The sequence below is a fragment of the Ovis aries genome, chromosome 2, assembly GCF_016772045.2.
Source record: "Ovis aries strain OAR_USU_Benz2616 breed Rambouillet chromosome 2, ARS-UI_Ramb_v3.0, whole genome shotgun sequence".
Taxonomy (NCBI): domain Eukaryota; kingdom Metazoa; phylum Chordata; class Mammalia; order Artiodactyla; family Bovidae; genus Ovis; species Ovis aries.
Genome location: NC_056055.1, coordinates 84,635,142 through 84,651,736, shown reverse-complemented (window position 1 = coordinate 84,651,736; position 16,595 = coordinate 84,635,142). Strand labels below are relative to the sequence as shown.

The window sequence follows — 16,595 nt, the reverse complement described above, 5'->3', positions numbered from 1 at the left end:
TAAAGGTTAGAGCAATCACTAGCCAGGGTAGGAGCAGCTACTTAGGAAGGTCTGTCCTGTGAGTAGGGTCAGGTGAAGCAGGTAATGGTGGCGTAGGTGATGGACAGACAGCAGGACAGCCATGCTGGGTGGCCTGACCATACAGAGGCCATGGAGGACAAATCACATCTAGCTTCAAAATAACAAGCTCCAAATTTTAGGAGTAGGAAGTATTGGAGATTATGTGATAATAACATGAGGATCAGCTTTTTTTTAAAATAAGTTTATTGTGGTATATTTATTAAATATTAGAATTATTTCTTCCTGTCTATCTATGTATCTATCTATCTGGCCATGCCCAGAGGCTGTTTGCAAACTGAGAAATTCCCATCACTACTTTTTTAAACATGCAAGTCTGAGCTTATGAAGTGCAAGGAAATTCAATTTTATAACTGCCTTTAGTGCCACATTCAGACAGTGAAAGCGGCCCTTTAAAAAAAACTTTAGGTAAATATTTGAAATATTCTAAAACTGACATTCTGAATGATATTCTGATACCACTTCAATAATGTTTTATAAAATTCAGAGGAAAAATAGAATTAAGTAAATTTGAACTTTCCCTTTTCCGAGGCAGTTAAAGGCCGTACTATTTGCATATTCTAATATGGGATCACCATAGCTCAAGGTACAAAGCTTCAAAAGAGACTGTCCCTAGCAGGCCAACAGAGCAGGAGCCATTAACCTTTGGCCTTTCTGTATGAGACAAAAGTCTGAGTCTCTTCTTGTCAAAGTGGCTTCCGGGTAACCACTCAGCACAGCCCATGCTTTCCAGAATTGTCTTTGGAAGCACAATTAAAAGGTTTAAAAAGCAGAAACACAAGCTCCATCCTATTTACACATTTAAAGTAAAGGTCATTCTCAGAAACTGGGCTTCCCAGATTTCTCCCCTTGAAATCCCTTAAGATATGTAATACCAACATAAAGGGAATCACAAATCCAGTTTTCAGAAAATGGCATTAAATATAGATTTAAACTTTGACCTTTAGTCCCAAGTGAGAGGACAAAAAATTCTCTTTACAGTGAAGGGCTTGTTGCTACTAAGCTTCAGTGAGTGGGGGAGAACCTGCCTGGAAGTAGCCAGGATTAAGCAGCACCAATCGATTCACCTCCAATGCAGGTGTGCTGCAAACCCGCTGGGTCAAGATACAGTGCGTGATTGGGCCAGGCTCATCTATATGCTAGAGTCTGTAGAAGCAGCTTCTGGGAAACAGGGTCTTCTTGGCTTGGGGAATTGACGTTTCCACGGCAATATCTGAAATGCATTCAGAGTGAGCAGGAGTAAGAGATGGAATACACAGGGTCTCCTACTGCACATCAGGGTCATCAGCAATAGTGGGAAATCTGTGGGCAGCACGATGGCAGAGGGGGCGAACAGGGGAATCACGGACACCCAGAGCATTCACAGTTTCACACCCCTTATTACTCTGAGAGCTCCGCAGGTGCTGACCAGGACCCCAGGCAGATGACCCGCTCTGCAGCTCACCTGTCTGCTACATCCTTGACAGGCTGATATTGGGGTACAGGTCAGGGAGGAGGTAGATGATGGACAATGGGAAATGGAGCTTATCAGAGAAAGGACTGTTAGTTCTCTGCACATCCAGAGACAGAAGAAGAAATTCTTCTGTGTGGAGTTTATTAGATCAATTAGGGAAGTAAGGCAATAAACAGGAAAGAGCACTGGCCCGGGAGTCAGTGTGTTTTGCCCTTAACTAGCTGGATGAGTTCGAGATTACGCATTTGTTTGTCTCTGTCACTACAAGTGACCTTTAGTTCAAACCCAATCTTGCTGATTTCACCTCAGTGCCCAGTTCACACTTGGGACCTCAGCAAAATGTTTACTGACTGGATACAAGAGGGAAAGAATAAAATTGCTTGTTGGGAGGGACCCATTTCTTGTCCAGCCCAAACTGTTCACTTTAAAGATAAAGAAATAAAAGCCTGGTTAGTCAGTTAGTGTTAGCTGCTCATTTGTGTCCGACTCTTGGTGACCCTGACCAGCCCACCCGGCTCCTCTGTCCATGGAATTCTCCCAGCAAGAATCCCGGAGTGGGTAGCCATTCCTTTCCCCCGGGGCTCTTTCCGACCCAGGGATTGAACTCCAGTCTCCTGCATTGGCAGGCAGATTCGTTACCATCTGAACCACCAGGGAAGCCCAGAGAGATGAAATAACATGACTGAGATCCCACTACTTGTTTGTTGCAGAAATAAAAATTTAAAAAAGGATGATGACGATGATGACAATTAACATAATCAAGTGCTTGGATTGTGTAACCTCAGTGTTGGTGATTTCTTAGTTGGTTCTTAGCTTCCTACACACTCTTGTATTTTCTCCTCTGTATCCAGGATTCAGAAGCCTGAAAATTACATTTCCCAGACTTCCTTGCTAGCTTGGGTTAGGTTCTATCACGGGAAGAACTCACAGAGACTTGGGAGAAGTCATTATATCAATATTGTAACTAGTTAGTTGTCTGGTTCAGGTGACCGCAGGCTGCTGTGCCTAGCTGGTGAGCAGCAGCACCCTCGGGTTTACTGGGGTCCTGCAGTGTCTGCAAGGGCCCAGACTTCTGCTTCCTCATTGCAGCAATGGTGGTGGCTCCAGCAGAAGGGGCAGCGGTGGCCTCATGAGATAGTGCTTGTAAGCAAGGGTAACCCCTTCTCCTCTTTCACTCCTGGCTCAAAGGGTAGGGTCTTCCTGCAGTTACTTCCTGCAGTCATCTCTCTGGGTAACACTGTCTCCCTAGTTTTGCTCCAACAAACCACCCTAAACCCCAGTAATCTCTGGTATTAAATCTCCCCTGATGAACCACTGAAAGTGCTTCGTATGGATTTTCTCACTGAATTCTCATAGAAACATAGGAGATGTGAGCTATTATAATAAAGCTATGCTCCTGTTTTACAGATGAGAAAACTGAGGTTGAGAGACACTAAGTGACTGGCCCAGGATCATACAGCAAGGTGGGGGCAGAGCAGGGACATAAAACAGGGCTGCTGCTGCTGCTGCTAAGTCGCTTCAGCCATGTCCGACTCTGTGCGACCCCATAGACGGCAGCCTACCAGGCTCCCCCATCCCTGGGATTCTCCAGGCAAGAACACTGGAGTGGGTTGCCATTTCCTTCTCCAATGCATGAAAGTGAAAAGTGAAAGTGAAGTCGCTCAGCTGAGTCCGACTCAGAGACCCCATGGACTGCAGCCCATTAGGCTCCTCCATCCATGGGATTTTCCAGGCAAGAGTACTGGAGTGGGGTGCCATTGTCTTCTCCATAAAACAGGGCTACCTATGCCTAAAATTCCTGTATTTAACTCTACACCTCGGAGCAAGCCTGGTCCCCCATCAGATTATTATAGTGAGGTGGTTTAGAGACTCACCAGAGCTTCCCAGGTTGCTAGTGGTAAACAGCCCACCTGCCAATGCAGGAGACATAGGAGAGCCAGGTTTGATTCCTGGTCAGGAAGATCCCCTGGAGGAGGGCAGGGCAACCCACTCCGGTATTCTTGCTTGGAGAATCCCATGGACAGAGGAGCATGGCAGGCTACTGTCTATAGGCTCGCAGAGTTGGGTATGACTGAGGCTCACAGTGTTGGGATCTTCCTCCCCTGTGCTGTGTGGGACTGATTTTAGTGGGCTGTCTTCTTTAAATGCTCCTTTTCCAGGACCCTTGTTTTCTTACCTCTTGACTTGAGCCTGATGAAGTAATTTCCTCCATTAGAAGCTTTATAGGGATGGTATATCTTTTAGCAGTAGAGCAGCTAAGGGCCTGGCTCTGTTGGCAGGAAAGCAGGGAGGTTAACTTGAGTGACTGAGAGAAGAGGAGGGGATGTGATGAACAGACCCAGGGTGAATACACGGGCCCCTTCGCTGCCAGGCCAACACTGAGGGCCTGGCTGGGGGTGGGGCTGAACCAGGGACTGGGGACTGAAGGAAGAGTTCCTGTAAGTGCCTTAGAAAGGTGCCTGGCTTACCATGAAAGCGAGTCACTCAGCCGTGTCTGACTCTTTTGCAACCCCATGGACTATACAGTCCATGGAATTCTCCAGACCAGAATACTGGAGTGGGTAGCCTATCCTTCTCCAGCGGATCTTCCCAACCCAGGAATCAAACCGGGTCCCCTACATTGCAGGCAGATTCTTTACCAACTGAGCTATCAGGGAAGCCCAGTTTACCATGAGCACTCAACAAATGTTAGCTTAAAGGCCACCAGGCATAAGGCACCGCAAAAGACACTAAGACAAACAAAAAAGGCAGCCCAGCCAAAGGGGACATTCTGCCGGGAGAATCGTAACCATGCAGCTGGGAGGGGAGGGCTGGGAAGCCAGCAAGGGCCTGCTGTCAGTGTCCTGGGGAAGGGCAGGGGTCCTGGCAGGCTCTAGGCTTTGAGCACGCTCTTAAAGTGGGGGAGATGTGAAGCGATGGCAACAGGGGAGGGAAATACCTTTTCCCTGAGAAAAGAAACTGTAATGAGAATTATCTCTTGTTGAAGCATTATCTCCTCAGAAAGCATCACCACAAACAAAGCTAGTGGAAGTGATGGAATTCCAGTTGAGCTATTTCAAATCCTGAAAGATGATGCTGCGAAAGTGCTGCACTCAATATGCCAGCAAATTTGGAAAACTCAGCAGTGGCCACAGGACTGGAAAAGATTAGTTTTCACTCCAATCCCAAAGACAGACAATGCAAAAGAATACTCAAACTACTGCATGATTGCACTCATCTCACACACTAGTAAAGTAATGCTCAAAATTCTCCTAGCCAGGCTTCAGCAATACGTGAACCGTGAACTTCCAGCTATTCAAGCTGGATTTAGAAAAGGCAGAGGAACCAGACATCAAATTGCCAGCATCTGCTGGATCATAGAAAAAGCAACAGAGTTCCAGAAAAACATCTATTTCTGCTTTATCGACTATGCCAAAGCCTTTGACTGTGTGGATCATAATAAACTGGAAAATTCTTCAAGAGATGGGAATACAGACCACCTGACCTGCCTCTTGAGAAACCTATATGCAGGTCAGGAAGCAACAGTTAGAACTGGACATGGGTCAACAGACTAGTTCCACATAGGAAAAGGAGTATGTCAAGGTTGTATAATGTCACCCTGCTTATTTAACTTCTATGCAGAGTACATCATGAGAAACGCTGGGCTGGAAGAAGCACACCCTGGAATCAAGATTGCTGGGAGAAATACCAATAACCTCAGATATGCAGATGGCACCACCCTTATGGCAGAAAGTGAAGAGGAACTAAAAAGCCTCTTGATGAAAGTGAAAGTACAGAGTGAAAAAGTTGGCTTAAAGCTCAACATTCAGAAAACGAAGATCATAGCATCTGGTCCCATCACTTCATGGCAAATAGATGGGGAAACAGTGGAAACAGTGTCAGACTTTATCTTTTTGGGCTCCCAAATCACTGCAGATGATGACTGCAGCCATGAAATTAAAAGACGCTTACTCCTTGGAAGAAAAGTTACGACCAACCTAGATAGTATATTCAAAAGCAGAGACATTACTTTGCCAACAAAGGTCCGTCTAGTCAAGGCTATGATTTCTCCAGTGGTCATGTATGGATGTGAGAGTTGGACTGTGAAGAAAGCTGAGCGCCAAAGAATTGATGCTTTTGAACTGTGGTGTTGGAGAAGACTATTGAGAGTCCCTTGGACTGCAAGGAGATCCAACCAGTCCATTCAGAAGGAGATCAGCCCTGGGATTTCTTTGGAGGGAATGATGCTAAAGCTGAAACTCTAGTACTTTGGCCACCTCATGCAGAGTTGACTCATTGGAAAAGACCCTGATGCTGGGAGGGATTGGGGGCAGGAGGAGAAGGGGACGACAGAGGATGAGATGGCTGGATGGCATCACTGACTCGATGGTCGTGAGTCTGAGTGAACTCCGGGAGTTGGTGATGGACAGGGAGGCCTGGCGTGCTGCAATTCATGGGGTCGCAAAGAGTTGGACACGACTGAGCAACTGAACTGAACTGAAGTCTAAACTGTCCAGGCAATATTTATGCAGCTCTCCCATCTCCCCTGTAGATGTCTGAGGCTAACTCCAATGCTGTTCAGGATTGAAGTGTTCTTTTCGGAAGATGAATTCAAGGCCACTTTTGGTCTTTTCCATATTCTTTCCAGTCCTTCATCTTCCCTCAAGCACTGCCCACCTCCCCGAAGACCTCTAACTCCAAGACCCCAGGACTGTCACTATAGTGATCCAGTGGAAATAGAACCCCTGTCCTCCCATCAAAGCCCATCTGCCTCCCTGCCTATCTTTCAGCCCCCTGCTACTGGACCAGAGAGCTATTTTGATGAACTCACTTTCAGTAAGATGTCAATGGCTTGTTACAACTTAAAATGTTCTTCTCTCAATGAGCATTTGTATTTTAACACTGGCCTTCAGCACTTAATTCAAAGGAGCAAGTAATGTGGAATTTCAAAGGACGTGACATAGAACTTGTAGCAGTTAAGAATTCATTTGGCTATAACAGAGAACCCTACTGCCCTGGCTTAAACAAGGAAAAGTGTTTATTTGTTATAGGAAAACATACACATCTCTTTCACCCACACACACATACACACAGAGTGTTGATTTGCCCAGGATGAAGGGGAGCAAAACATGCTATCCCAAAATATGTCACTTTGGCATGTGAATTATTTTGAGCTGAAGGCAATCAAGACCTCGAGACTCAGGAAAATCTTTTACTCCTCCCTTAACTGCCTTGAAGAATTTAGATAGGGACCTGTACCAAAAAAAAAAAAAAAAAGGATTATTACCAGAGATAATGTTTTTATCTGAAAGGCATATCTGCATGGCATGGCAAATTTCTAATTACCAAACATCTGCTCATCTCATTGTTCTGTGAATTGTCCTCCCCCCACCCTTACTTGAAGCCCCTGACCCCCATCCCATTCCTTAGCTGAAGCTGGGACGTAAGCTCAACTGCCTGACTTGGTCTTGAGTCTCATATCCTTGGCACTTCTGGACATATGGAATTAAATTTTTCCTATTAATCTGCTTTTGTCAACTTAATTATAAGACCATCCAAAGAATCTAGAAGTGAAGAAGGGAGCATTTTCTGCCCCTACAAGGGCTCGAAGGGCAACTTTGAAATGTCACCACCTGCCTTCTCCCTTTCTGCATTGTCCCTATAGTTGCTGGATGCTGCTACTCCTTCAAGCATCACAACCACAAAGGAGCAAAAGGAAGAAGGTGGAAGGCAAAGGGACACAGAGGGGGACATGGATGGCTACCTCCCTGGGGATGCTGCCTTTATCTCATCGGTCAGAGCTAAGTCACACAGCCAGTCACCAGCTGCAAGGGAGGCAGTAAGTGAGCTTTGAGTTTTTATTTATTTTTAATGGTTCAGCAAAGCGACACTCAAAACCCCAAGCGACGTTCTATTGCAGGAAAGGAGAATGACTGGGGAGCTGGCAACAGCAGTGTCTGCCACAAAGCAGGCACGTGCTGGGTCTGGGGACACTTCGGGGACATCTTGGCCCACACTCAGTCTGTGCAGAAGCTGCAGAGTCAAGTGCAGAGAAATGAAGCAAGTCTGAGCAAAACTAGACCCCATCCCTTCCGCCCACTCTACCTATTGTATAAACTGTCCACTCCTTACCTCTGACACAATCAGAATGGCTTCATTTTCTACCTCCCTTTAAAAAAAAAAAAAAACATTTCAACCATTTTTAAGCACACAAGTCAGAGCCGTTAAGTACATTGACAAGGCTGTACTATTCTTTACTCTTCGTTGCTAATCTAATGTTGGTTTGTTCAAGCATTGGGGTTCAGAGATGGGGACTGGAAATACAGGCAAGATAATTTTAACCGATTGAAAAACCAAGTATTTTTACTTCCAAAGTGGCTAACAGTTTAGTAACATGTATTTTCTGCCTGGAAACATATGGTTTCTTATCTGGATTATTTATCCCCTTCAATAAATGGTGCTACATGCAACTCTCCTGCACAGACAGCCAGCATCAGGGCTATGAGCAGCCCCATCTTTTATTCAAGGGCATCAATACCAATCCCCTTGTGTTTTTTACTCAGAATCTACAAATAAATTATTTCCTTTGAATGTTCCCGGGGCCATTTTGTGATTTTGGACAGATGAACATTTCTCCGGATTTCTAAATCCTCAGAATTGGGCCATAAACAGAATGAGGAAGAGACATTTGGGGGAGGTAAAGGCAGCCCCCAGTTCACAAACAACCTTCCACTCTTGGAAAAATTCCCACTGAGTCTCACAGGCAGAAAATCGAGTCCTGTTACTTCAGTAGGCTGTGGAACTCTAGAGGGAGCCAACTGGTGCAATTTCCATCTCTTGAAACATTTAAAATGTATCTGATCAAAGGAGGAGAAAATTAACCACAGTGTAGGAAGCTGGCAGGGGGACGGACAAGATGACCTAATTTGCCTTTCCCATTACTAATTTCAGTAGGCGTCTTCTCTGGGAATTCCACACTGAAATTCCAAGGCAAGTCCACCTCCATGGGTTTTTGATGGCTGCAAGCATGACAATCAGGACTTGTGGTATTTGAAGCCTCTGCTGTTGCACCCTTTGGGGTTAAGCATGGAACTAAATTCTCCTCAGATGGATACACTGGGCCCCATTCTTATCTACATAATAACTATGGAGAAATTTTCCCTTTGGGTTTCAAAGGACGTGAGCTTGGTCTATCAAAGTTGGGGCTATGCAATGAATTTATTACTCACTGAAATAAAAATCAACACAAATATGTCTTTGCCTTAAAAAAAAAAAAAACCCACACCACTTAGTTGCTTTACCAACCTCTGGATTCAATTAATTTTTAACATGGAAGTAAAGTTCCCCTTTTCTTTTTTTTTCTCCTTTCAAGCCAGACATTTATTTTTAACAAGGGATGAAATCATCTGAGAACAAAACGGGACATCTGTTACTTTATATCTGTTTATTTTAAGTACTTAAATCTGAGTTTGATTTCACACAATTTTGACATCGTTGCTTCATTAATAATCCTTACGTAATTGTGACCTCGGAGTGCGCCCCGTGATTGCAGCATTCACTTCCCATTAGGGCAGAGTCTGATAAGAAAGCCAGAGTCGCCCTGGGATGGGTGAGGCTTCCATGTTCAAAGCTGGGCTGAATGCTGACCTCAGCAACAACAGGAAACCACCTCAAAAAGTGCAAGGAGAAAGCCTCTGAGGGGGCCAACATGGCAAGCAAGGGCCTGTGGTCTGCTGCCAGTGTTGGCACCGTCTCATTTTGCAGGGGTTGGGTTGTTGGATGGGCAAACAAAGACCGCATTTGTTGCAGGAGAAATAAAAGACTGAGGAAGAAATGTGTGATGCACATATGCACACGTGTGCAGAACGTAGCTACCCTTTGTGCCCCAGGTTGGCCAACCTGCCTTTCAAGGGCACTTGGGTGCTGGCAGAGTAACAGGGAGGCTGATGCAGTGATGGGCTGAGGTGGAAGTGTGAGGGTCTCACAAAGAAGCAGCGGGGGCCTGGCAAAAGGAATGGCTGGGTATACCTGTGGCTGAGAAGCAAGATGTGGGGCCTAGAGATGGGGATTTAGAATAAGGGCAGTGTGATTTTTAATCGGTTCATTCATTAAGAGATCAAATTTTAATGAACTCTATGCAAGGCTTTGGATATCCCCTGGTAAATAGACAATCCTTCCCTCTCTGAAGGTTAGCAGAGCCATGTGCTATAAGAATGACTGAGGGCCCTATTTGGAACTTGGGGTGTCACAGAAGGATACTCAGAGAGGTTAAATGTAAGCTGAGACCTGAAGGATGTGAAGGAACTGGGTATGGGAAGAGAAAGGGAGAGAGAATTCAAGCTAGAGGAAAGAGCCTAGCGGAAAGCCCAGAGGGGAAGGGGATTGGTTTGTCAAAGAAATGGAAAGGAGGGCAATGTATCTGGAGGGTGGTGTGTTTGGAGTGCTGTGAGAAAAGCAGGAGGATGGACAAGGGAAGGAGGGGGAGAAAGGTGGAAAAGAAGATGGTACACATTCCCAGTCCGGCGGGGTGAGGGAAGGTGTATTGATTTGACTCTATGTACAAGGAAAGTTACTGATGGTTTTAAGTGGGCAAATGACAAGATTGGTTTGTGCTTTAAAAAGATGATGCTGGCCATTCAGGGAATGGATTACAGTGCACAGGAGTGGGAGCTGGGAGATTAATTTCACAGGCTGCTGGTGTGATCCAGCTGAAGGTGGCAGTGGAGGTGGTCGGGAGGGGCTGGATTAGGAAAATCCTGGGTAAGATCAGCAGGGAATGCTGATGGGTTGGCTGAGGGGCGTGGAGAAGGAGGAGGGATGAGGGTTTCTGGCTGAGGTTTCTGGGTGAATCATGGTGGTTATTTAGTGACATGGGAAAGGTGGGGCAGGGCTGGGCTGGGTACCAGGTTGTGGGGGTAGGGTTGGGATGTGGAATCAAGCATTTTGTTTGGGATATGCACGCTCTTAGATGTCAAATTAGCAGTTGAATATGTGAGTCTGAAGTTCCTAAGAGAGGTCTGGCTTGGAGATAAAAATAAAGCCCTGTTGGCAAGTAGATGGTTTTTAAGCCAAGACAATGAATGACATTACCTAGATTTTGAATAAAAGTGGATAAGTGTATTGGCTAGAAACTCTCTAGAAAAGGTACTATATAGTTCACAATATTTTTTGAATTTTAAAAGTAAATTATAGCCATGCTATTCACCCCTAGATTCTTCAGGCTTCAAATAAATGAGGACATAGTCCTGCTTAAGTGCAGTTCCAGACAAGGACATGTATAGTCATTAACTCAGTGCCAGGTTCCTTTCCCAGTGCCTGGACTTATCCATTTACATTTTTCTTTAATCCTCACAAGTCTATGAACAAGGTGTGGCTGGCCCATTGTACCAGTGAGGACACTATATCCCAGAAAGGGTTAATAAACTATCCACAACCAGAGAGCAGAGACCTGTGGATCCAGGATCCAGCCCCAAGTCTGACCAAGTCCAAAGCTTTCCCTCCATCCCTCCTTCACTGTGTACAAAGGCCTAGAGACCCATTTTCATGGAAGGCATGTAACTCTTCTCATGCTCTGAGCCCTACCTTTGTCTTGGCCTGCTGTTCTTACAGAATCATCCTCTGGTCCGAGCATTTGAGGTTTCTATTCTTTGCTGAGGTCAGAGAACTGTGCTCTCCTTTGGCCAGGCTACAGTGGACCACTCCCTGAAGGCATTAGAGGCCGGAGGAATCCAGCTGCAGCCTTCATCCCAATTACCATAGGTTTGAAAAGCCAGCTTTCATTCAATCCTCGGAGAAGGCAATGGCAACCCACTCCAGTACACTTGCCTGGAAAATCCATGGATGGAGGAGCCTGGTAGGCTGCAGTCCATGCGGTCACTAAAAGTCGGACACGACTGAGTGACTTCACTTTCACTTTTTACTTTCATGCATTGGAGAAGGAAATGGCAACTCACTCCAGTGTTCTTGCCTGGAGAATCCCAGGGACAGGGGAGCCTGGTGGGCTGCCGTCTCTGGGGTCGCACGGAGTCCGACACGACTGAAGCGACTTAGCAGCAGCAGCAGCATTCAATCTTAGGCTGCCCACGGGATGCAAGGAGTAGGGGCGATGGCCTTCTCTCAGACCTTGGGAACTGAGCGGTGATGGAATGAGAGTTCTGATGCAGTGACAGGGTGGAGCAGGGTGACTCACCATCTTTTCTCTGTAGTCATATCGATGCCTCATTCTCCCAGGGCTGCACTCCAGAGGAAAGCTTGGGGTTGTTCTCCTAGGGGCCCTGCCCCAGCTTTCTGTATGCCATGTCAGGGAAGCCATGGGGAGGGGGCATGTAAGCTTGTTTACATTGCCAGTTGTACTCTCCCCCAGAGAGAGTATTCCGATCTCACTCCCACTTCGTTCTTATTGTAGAATTTAAATGTAGAGAGGCCTCTGTCGTTCAAAGGAGCATGTATGGATACAAGGGCAGGCATGGGGGGTTTCCCATCACTTTCCAGCCTCTTACACTACATTAGTTTTCTTCACACTTTTTATCTTCATCTGCTGTAAATGTGTTTTGTTTTTTTTTCTTAACTTATTCTCTCTCTGCTAGAATTAAGCTGCATGAAAGCACAACCTTTGGGTCCTGATTCATCTACAGAACCTACAAGAGTGCCTGACACATAGTAGACACTTAATGCATACTTACTGAATTAACAATTGAATCAGTCAATCATAGAGTAAAAATGGTCCATGATACATTTCTGTCTACCTGTTTCCAAGAAAACTCTAAAACACTTTCTCACTGAGCAAATCTTAACAACAAAAAGAAGAGGCCGATTAAAAAAAAGGTGGGGAAGGAAAGAGGGAAGGAAGGAAGGGAGGGAAGGTGGGGAGGGAGGAAGAGAAATAGAGGCAAGAGTGAAGACAGAGAACATCAGAGCGCACTAGAGCAAAACGGAACCCCAGGACGGCTTCTAAGGCCTGGGGGTGGTGGGGCATGGGAAGGCTGCCTTACTCTAAAGCCAGAAAACCTCGAGGAACTGAAGCTTTCGATTATCAGCTTATTCCAGGCTGGCTTAGAGGTCTGGAGAGGACATTCAGAGGCTCCGAAATACATCGATAATCAAGAGAAAGAGAGAGTCTTAAATTGAGGATGGAGAGCAATATAGTCAGGTTAATGGAAGCACTAGCAATATTAAATGAAATTGCCCTACCACTTCCTCATAAGGTGGCACTAGGGAGCCTGCTCTTTGCATAAGCAGGGGGGTCCTGGGATATGGCGGGAAGGTGGAGGAGTCGGGAAATCAGTCATGCAGCAACCATTACAGTTCATGGGAGCCCGGCTCGCGGCCCCTCGGTGCACCTGCCTCATCTTTACCCAGGCCCACGCAGGAGCCAGGCAAATTTGGGCAGGATTTCAAGGGAGCCTGGAGCCAGGGGAGCCTGCTTTAGTCCAATTAAGTGAAGCAGTATCAGGTGGAAAGTAATTCTGAGTATTCACCATTATGGGGAGTTTTGTGTTTAAGCGCCTCTTCGGACCTTCTTTTAATGAAGAACTAAACTGTGGGGTCTGGAGGTGGGCTGGCGGAAGTGCTCCAAATTGCAGCGCTGATTCCCTGCCCCACAGCAGGAAGGCAGACAAGGGCCTGCACTTTCCAAAAGGCTCCATCTTCCAGCTCCCTCAGGCACTCCCACAGGGCCCTGGGACTCCTCTGTGGATATGTCATTTTCCCTTCCGTAAAGATAATGGGAACCTCAGCAGGCCTGGGGGTCTGAGAACCTGTATCTGAATGATCACAGGTGGAGCCAACTCGCTGAAATCTTCAGGGGTCTTCTTTCTACTTCCTGCCTTCTTTCTCCCTTCCCCTGTGTCAGTCTCCCGAGGCAGCAGAAGCCAAGATGGTGAAGGTGAGCTAATAGCGTTTTGGAGAATCAAGACTATTATATAACCATGTTGGGGAACAGCGAGCCCGCTGGTGTGCGTAATGAATGAAGGAGGAGGAGGCTGCAATTCCTGAGCTCACATAGCACAGAGAGGACGAGTTGCTTTTAAACAGCTGAAGATAATGGTTAGAGAAATCTATCAGTGGACATTTACAGAGGACTTAGAATGAACCAAGGGCTGTGCTACATCCAGGGGGCCGGCAGGAGAGGTGGGTAATACAGTGACGTACAGACAGGGCCTGTGCCCTCCGAGGGCTCTCGATGGGGGACCCTGGAGATATTTGCAGAGCTAAAGAGACAAAGTAGAAATATGCAGAACAAAATAACCGTGTGTCATTTTACCCTTCAAACAACATAGACCCTTATCTCAGGCCCTAATTCTTGCCTGCCCGCAACAATCCTCTAGGCTTATCTGAGTACACTCTTCTGCTTACCTCCCCCATAATGGGTCAGCAGTGGCCCCTGAGGTTAAGGGAACAGAATGCCCCAGCGACCAGTGTGATGTTGGTCAGCTTTTATTTCCACCATGTGCCAGTGACGCTAAAAAGTGCCAGTGATGCTAAAAACAGTCCTGATCCCACACCCCCAAAATCTTCTGTTGGTCTCAGTTAAACAATTGTTGCCATTACTGTGGCATTTTTGTTATATACATGTGTGTGCACACACGGACATATACACACATATATATGCACATTTTTACTGCTTATCATCTAATAGAGATATTTTTCATGGAAGCTAATCAGAAATTTTCATCCATGTAGTCTCCAGCACAGGCAGATATACATTCATGTTGCTTTTGAGAGTAAATTCTTAGTTAGGGAGCCTTTGAATTCACACAGGGTGCTATTTATGTATTCAACTCCTGTGATAGAATATATCTCTGCATTTGAACAATAAAAGCAAAAAAGAAGAGCCATAGTAAAAGATCGTGAGGATGAAACAACAAGATTCTGTTATTTTATGTGACCTCTTAGTTTGTTTTGCATAGTTAAGGCAGTGAAACAGTGCAAACCGTGAGGCGTAATATTTTGTTTAACACACATACATTTTAGTGTGTGCATGCTAAGTTGCTTCAGTTGTATCTGACCCCATGGATTGTAGTCCCCCAGGCTCCTCTGTCCATGGAATTCTCCAGGCAAGAATACTGGAGTGGGTTGCCATCCCCTCCTCTAGAATCTTCCCAACCCAGGGATGGAACCTGTGTCTCTTGCATTGCTGCACTGGCAGGCGGGTTCTTTACCATTCTAATTCCCCCTGGGTAGCCCACATTTTGGTGCATACATGAAGTATTTTGCTGACTTTAAATAATATCTTCAAAATTGAGATTTTCTTCTTTAAATTTCTAGTTTTAAAACTAAGTGAGAATTAGAAATAATTACTATGGAATACTACATGCTAATTCCTAAAAATTAATATTGTAGCATAGAGGAGGGGGTAAGAATGCCCTGCTCTGCATGTCAGATACACCAGTGATGCCACAGCTCTCCAGAGACCCCAGAACTTGTCCCGGAAGGATTAGGGCTTGAACTCCCCGCTGAATGTCACTTGGCTTGGTGGGGTTACCTCATTCTCATACACCAAGGCAATCCAGGTTGCCTCACCTCGTGCCTTCTCTACCTTTCTCCATCTTGGTCCCCAGTGTTTTCCACTCAGAACCCCGTCTGGTTCCCCTATCTCATATTCTCCCCAAAAGAATTTGGGAAAACAGAGCTGGCTATTTTTTTTCCCCTCTTAAACCTGCCCCTTTTTTACCCTACTTCCACTCCCAGGTTTTGTTCGGCCCTGCCTTAGTTCTTTGCTATCTACAAAGAAAGACTACCCAAAAAATGGTGCCCTTGGAAAGAATTCAGATTGGTAGATTTGAAGGAAACGCCCTCCCCAAGCCCAAATTAGAAAACTGATCAAAACAATTGCTTAAGAAGCCCACTTATTAAAGGACTGAAAACCATGCATCATGATCAGGGGATTTATCAGAAGTATGAAAAGAAGACATGTGGGACCGATTTCCAAAATAGAAAAGCATTATCTCCCTGGAAACAATCCAGGGAAAACAGAGAACTGGGAATTTCACTATTTTGCAAGAAAATGGAACAAATCTTAAGTGAGAAAAGCTCAGTGAGCAAGTGGGCAGCGAGAACTTAACACAGTGTGTTTATGAAAAACCGAGCTTGCCAGACACACTGGATATCCACTAACATTTCAGCTTCAGGGTTAACAAATGAGGTGGCTTCAAAGCACTCCATATTCCTTCATTTTTGCGATGGATTTGATACCAAGACTAGAAAAGGGTTTGCAGCGATGGACATGGAAAGTGACTAAATGACCCACGAGTAGGTGGCACTGCCTCTGACCTGGACAAGAAGTTTTCAGCAAAGTGCCTCTCTTTTCCAGCAAAGGATCTCTCTCTGGCCAGGGTTGTTTCACTGATGTTCTCAAAGGGAGTCAACTAGCATCTTACTGGGTGGAGTCCAGGCTTAAGAGCAATCCATTTGACAGAGACCAGGAGGATTAGTAGAGTGAAGCTCTGCACATTCAGGCAGCTGAGAATGTGGACGCACAGAGCTGACCTGGAGAAGCAGAGTCTTGGGCTGGGGGAGTGGGCCCTCAGAGCCCAACTGGCAGGGTGCCACCCTCTTAGGCACTGACCAGGAGAGAGGTGTGTTTGGAAGAGACTCCCAGAACAGAAGAGTCTGGCCAAGAGCTGGAGGTTGTTAAATGAGAAGGAGAAGCCTTAAGGCAACACAAGTGTCTTCTTATGTCTGAAAGGCTAATTTGCAGAAGAGGGACCGGTAAAGGTCAAACTGTGGCCCGCTCCTGCCCCATCCACATGTTGAAACCCTAACCCTTTTACCTCAGGATATGACCATATTTGGCAACAGAGTTGTTGTAGGATGTAATTAGTTAAAATGAGTCATACTAGAGCAAGAAGAAGGTTTCCCAGGTGGTGCAGTGGCAAAGAACCTGCTTGCCAATGCAGGAGATTGAAGAGACACAGGTTCAATCCCTGGGTTCGATCCCTGGGTCAGGAAGATCCCTTGCAGGAGGAAATAGCAACCCACTCCAGTATTCTTGCCTGGAAAATTCCCATGGACAGAGGAGCCTGGTGGGCTACAGTCCATGGCGTTGCCAAAGGTCAGATACGACTGCATGCCAGTGCATGCACAC

The 16,595-nt window shown here is 45.9% G+C and overlaps 1 long non-coding RNA gene across 1 annotated transcript in view; it reads right to left on the bottom strand.

Moving 5' to 3' along the window:
• Positions 1-246: 246 nt before the first annotated feature.
• LOC121818650 (uncharacterized) overlaps positions 247-16,595 on the bottom strand; it is a 145,973-nt gene continuing 129,624 nt past the window's right edge. Inside the window, exons 9-11 of the long non-coding RNA XR_009599251.1 lie at positions 7,643-7,679; positions 3,708-6,763; positions 247-1,291 (exon numbers count right to left, since the gene is read on the bottom strand). This is a non-coding gene — a long non-coding RNA (uncharacterized LOC121818650). The remainder of the gene's footprint in view (positions 1,292-3,707; positions 6,764-7,642; positions 7,680-16,595) is intronic.